Raw genomic sequence first — 5,965 nt, 5'->3', positions numbered from 1 at the left:
GAAATTAGATAAGAGACAGTAAAACATTTTTTGAAATTTCCCCAAATACTAAAAGATGTTTCTGTGGCTCTCTTTTTATAGAATTTAATGGTGCTGAAAGCCACTTCCTATTCCAAGTATTCAAGACTAGAAGGAGCATTCTGATTAGAATACTGCAGACCAGTGAATGATGAATAGGAGGCCCAACCTGAATGGGTCTGGAGGACCAAGGTCCACTGGTGTTCCGCTACTCTGTCCTTCTAACAGAGTGCTGCTGGAGAGAGAAGGGGTCAGCCAGGCCCCAGTGATGGCCTCCTCTTTCAGGCCCTCAGCGTTCCCCTCCCTGCATGTTGTACCTCGGGCTCCCCCTCCTGATGAAATCTGTCCCAAGAGGCCCACAGCTGCCCACAGAAAGAGGAGAGACCTCCAGTCCCTAGTTCCTGTCCAGGATGGATGTCGTGAGTCTCCCGGTTGGTTTAACAGCAGCAGCTCCCAGCTGCCTGCCAAAACCAACAGACGCAGGCGCAACAAGGAGCTCTCCTTCACTGAGGTTCTGAAGAACTACCAGCTTCTACCTGACTCCCGGCCCAGCAGCCCAGAGAGCCTGCACCAGCATGAGATGACACCTAGAATCCCTGTCAGCATCACTAGACCTGATGTGAGGCCTAGCAACCCTCAACGCCCCACTAGACGGCCTGTTAGACCAGTTGGCCTGGTCCAGCCTGAAGTACAGCCATCAAGACCTGAGGAGAGGCCAAGCAACCCTCGAAGCAGCACTAGACGGCCTGTTAGCCCCGTTGGCCTGGTCCAGCCTGACGTACAGCCATCAAGACCTGAGGGGAGGCATAGCATCACTCGACGCCCCACTAGACGGCCTGTTAGACCAGTTGGCCTGGTCCAGCCTAACTTACAGCCTTCCAGGCCTGAGGGGAGGCCTAGCAACCCTCGACGTACCACTAGGAGAAAAGTGAAGCCCAGTAATCCTGTTTGTCCCGTTATGCTTGAGTCCCAACCTACCAATTCTGTGAGCATCACTACCAGCACTGTGGACCTGGTCCAGCCTGAGTCCCGTCCTACCTGCCCTGTGACCCTGGAGGAGCTGGCCCTTTCAGATTCATGCAGCATCAGCAACAATGTGTTTGTTCTCTCCATGCCGAAAGCTGCTCAGCCAAAAGAGGCTGCCAGAGGGACCAGCAGCCCACCCAGAGACATCATCAGGCCTGAGGCCTTCGTCCAGACAGGACCCCTGCTGGCCAGGAGAGCCCAGAGGGATGCTCCTCCTCCAAAGAAGGTCCCCAAACCCCCGGTGGCCCCCCGGCCCAAACTTCTGCCCTCCCTGGGCCAGGGCAACGTGTCCCTTGTCAGTGCCAACGCCTGGGATGAAAGGACCAAGAAGAAGAGAAAGAAAGGTTATCACTTCTCTTTGTGCAATGACACATTTTGTCTATTGAAAATATCGTCAATGTTGTATAATGTATGTTTATGCTGATGTACGACCAGGAAGATGATTTTCCTGTTTTTAACCATTCATAAATGAATGACTAATAAATGAATGTAACCTGATGTAATGTAATTTAAAGGAGTCAGAGTCCAGAGGTCTAGCCTGGGCCTGAGGCATATCCCCCGTGACCTAGAGCTGGCCATGATGAGGCCCCGTCTGGTCAAGTCGGCCATTCCCTCCCAGCAGCCCTACCAGCCGTGGGACGACGAGGACGAAGTGGACATCTACGCCCTGAGGCGAACCGCCTACATGTGCCCCATGTACGACCAGGAGGAGAGCAGCGTCAGTGGCAACAAGAGGGTGGCAGTGGAGGCCCTGGACAACATTCCCTTCAGAAGGAAGATCACCTTATGTCATTTCATGGGGGGCCGCAGGGTAATGCTGCCAAAAGACTACTAACCCCACCCCCCTCAATTTCCACAACAACCCCCCTTTGTCCCTGACAGCGAAGAACAGGACACACACAGAGACAGAGTGGACACCAACAGGGCCATCAGAGGGACAGAGACCCTCTCAGTTGAGGTTAGGAATGTCAGCTACTAAAAGGCTTCTATAGACCATCTCTGTAGCAAGAGAACCTCCAGTGATCAGACTGGGCTGTCCTCTGTCTCCCCTCAACTCTGATACACCAGACTGGGCTGATACATCAGACTCTGCTGTCCTCTGTCACCACCGCTGCCTCCTGCCTCCCCTAACCACAACACTCCAAGAGGACCGCTGCACCCTGCCTCCCCTCCCCTCACCTCTACTCCCCCAAGAGGACCGCTGCCTCCTGCATCCCCTCACCTCTACTCGCCCAGGAGGACGGCTGCTCCCTGTCTCCCCTCACCTCTACCCCCCCAAGAGGTCTACAGTCACTAACTTATCTCTAGATCAGTGTTGGGGTCAATTCAATGTCAATACATTCAATTCAGGAAGTAAACTGACATTTTCTCATAGAGAGGCATTGCGGAAAATTGGAATTGTACTTTCAGTTTACTTCCTGAATTGTAAAGGAATTGACCCCAACCCTAATCTAAATAAACTACTAGATCTCTATGATGACAGTGTCTCAGACAGAAAGACTATAATCCTGTTACTGTCCAGGACCTTGTCTTTACATTTCCCTGAAGCATTACAGAAATAAAAACAAAGCCTTGAAGAAAATACAATCTTTGGAGTTTTTAGTACATACACTGATGAATATGTTAATTAGAAGATGACACAGGATAAAACATGTCATAACTGACAGGATAAATAACATGGATAAAATTCAAGCATCAAAACTGAGAACAGCTTTAAAATAAAGGGGAAGTTTATTCATTGTATTATTATTTATCCAGATGATCCTACATGTCAATCAAACTGTGCTGTGTGAATCATATTGCCTCCTAGACTCTCAGCCTGTGTTCCAAATGGTACCCTATTCCCTATGGGACCTGGTCAAAAGTCGTGCACCACATAGGGGAAAAGGGTACCATTTGGGACACATATAAAGCCAGCCTGACACACAGAAGACACACAGGACTCAGGACATGTCAACCACATTACATACATACACATGGACAACAGCATCTTTTATCAACAATACTGCATCATGAGGACAGTTACCACATGATGATATGACATCATTAGAGCATCACTGTCAAAGTGAAAGGGACAGACTGCTAAAAAAGACCACTTAGAATATCACTAGACAGTGACATCTTACAGGACTGTTTAATGTCCAGCAACAATACTAGTAGTATCCCATCGTATTATATTTAATGATGCATTTTATACTCATTTATTTCAAGGTTTTTAAAATAAAAAGAAGACATTATGTCATGAAAAATATAATAATTGAATGCATGAATTTAGATAAAAACTATAAAACTATAAACCATCATAAAAGTCTTTGGAGTCAAACAGTAAAACTCAGATGAAAAACACCTTGGAGATCCTGATATCATCACATTGTAACGTTGTTCCTTCTAACAGAATGGCTGTTTCACCTAGTAGTCCATCACATTGTAACGTTGTTCCTTCTAACAGAATGACTGTTTCACCTAGTAGTCCATCACATTGTAACGTTGTTCCTTTTAACAGAATGACTGTTTCACCTCGTAGTCCATCACATTGTAACGTTGTTCCTTCTAACAGAATGACTGTTTCACCTCATAGTCCATCACATTGTATAGTTGTTCCTTCAAACAGAATGACTGTTTCACCTTGTAGTCCATCACAGAAGTAGGTGGTCAGTAATGGTTCTTGTTTTTCAGAAAGCCAACTAAGTCAACTGGTTTAGTAAGTCTTAGATTGCATATATGATATGTGACTTGAAGGTTTTTCCTGAAACAGGCCTTGAGACAGGCAAAGGAGGCAGTGAGACAGGTGAGGAAGTGAGAGACCGGTCTAATGTCCATTGCTCGTGTTTCTTGGCCCAAGCAAGTCCCTTCTTATTATTGGTGTCCTTAGTAGTGGTTTCTTTGCAGAAATTCAACCATGATGGCCTGACTCATGCAGTCTCCTCTGAAGAGTTGATGTTGTGATGTGTCTGTTACTTGAACCCTGTGAAGCATTTGTTTGTGCTGCAATCTGAGGTGCAGTTAATTGCCGATTTCTGAGGCTGGTAACTCTAATGAAATTAACCTCTGCAGCAGAGGGAACTCTGGGTCTTCCTTTCCTGTGGCGGTCCTCATGAGAGCCAGTTTCATCATAGCGCTCAATGGTTTTTGCCCCTGCACTTGAAGAAACTGTCAAAGTTCTTGAAATGTTCCGTTTTGACTGACCTTCATGTCTTAAAGTAATGATGGGCTGTCGTTTCCCTTTGCTTATTTGAGCTGTTCTTGACATAATATGGACTTGGTCTTTTACCACAGAGGGCTATCTTCTGTATGCCAACCCTACCTTGTCACAACACAACTGATTGGCTCAAACGCATTAAGAAGGAAAGAATGTCCATCAAATTAACTTAAATCAAGACACCTCTTAATTGAAATACATTAGAGGTGACTACCTCATGAAGCTGATTGAGAGAATGCCAAGAGTGTGCAAAGCTGTTATCAAGGCAAAGGACACTCAAGGACGTTCAGAGACTTGTCCCGAAGCCACTCCTGCGTTGTCTTGCCCATGTGCTTACGGTCGTTGTTCTGTTGGTAGGTGAACCTTCGCCCCAGTCTGAGTTCCTGAGCAGGTTTTCATCAAGGATCTTTCTGTACATTGCTCATTTAGTCTTTCCCCGTTCCTGACTGTTCTCCCAGTCCCTGCAGCTGAAAAACATCCCCACAGCATGATGCTGCTATCACGATGTTCAATATTGGTTTCATCAGACCACAGAATCTTGTTTCTCATGGTCTGAGAGTCTTTAGGTGCCTTTTGGCAAACTCCAAGCGGGCTGTCATGTGTCTTTTACTGAGGAGTGGCTTCCGTCTGGCCACTCTACCATAAAAGCCTGATTGGTGGTGTCACGCTCTGATCTGTTTCACCTGTCCTTGTGCTTGTCTCCACCCCCCTCCAGGCGTCGCACATTGTTCCCATTATCCCCTGTGTTCTTATACCTGTGTTTTCTGTCGGTCTGTTGCCAGTTCGTGTTGTTTGTTCAGGCCTACCAGCGGTTTGTCTCAGCTTCTGTTTATCCCTAGTCTCTCTTTTTCTCGTCTTGCTGGTTTTTGATATTTGCTTGTCTTGACTCTGTACCCGTCCTCCTGACCTCTGCCTGTCTCTGACCCTGAGCCTGCCTGCCGTCCTGTACCTTTGCTCCATTATCGACCCCTGCCTGTCTCTGACCCTGAGCCTGCCTGCCGTCCTGTGGTCACCTCCACGACCAAGGCCCTTCATCCTCCGATTGCTCAGTTTGGCCGGGCGGCCAGCTCCAGGAAGAATCTTGGTGGTTCCAAACTTATTCAATTTAAGAATGATGGAGGCCACTGTGTTCTTGGGGACCTTCAATGCTGAAAAAACATTTTGGTACCCTTCGCCAGCTCTGTGCCTCGACACAATCCTGTTTCGGAGCTCTACGGACACTTCCTTCGACTTCATGGCTTGGTTTTTGCTCTGACATGCACTGTCAACTGTGGGACCTTATATAGACAGGTGTGTGCCTTTCCAAATCATACCAATCAATTGAATTTACCACAGGTGGACTCCCATCAAGTTCAGAAACACCTCAAGGATGATCAATGGAAACAGGATGCACCTGAGCTCAATTTCAGTATCATAGCAATGAGTCTGAATAGTTATGTAAATACGTTTTTCCCCCGTTTAAAAGAAATACATTTGTTTAAATTTTAACAACCTGTTTTCACTTTGTCATTATCGGGTATTGTGTGTAGATTTATGTGGAACAAATGTATTTCATCAATTTTAGAATAAGGCTGTAACGTAACAAAGTGTGGAAAAGGTCAAGGGGTCTGAATACTTTCCGAATGCACTAACTGCATTAATGTTGCTGGACCCCAGAAAGAGTAGCTGCTGCCTTGGAAAGAATGAATGGGGATCCTAAATTAAATATGAAGGAAAAAGGAA

Source organism: Salvelinus namaycush, unplaced genomic scaffold, assembly GCF_016432855.1.
Source record: "Salvelinus namaycush isolate Seneca unplaced genomic scaffold, SaNama_1.0 Scaffold83, whole genome shotgun sequence".
Lineage (NCBI taxonomy): Eukaryota > Metazoa > Chordata > Actinopteri > Salmoniformes > Salmonidae > Salvelinus > Salvelinus namaycush.
This window is presented reverse-complemented; position numbering follows the sequence as displayed.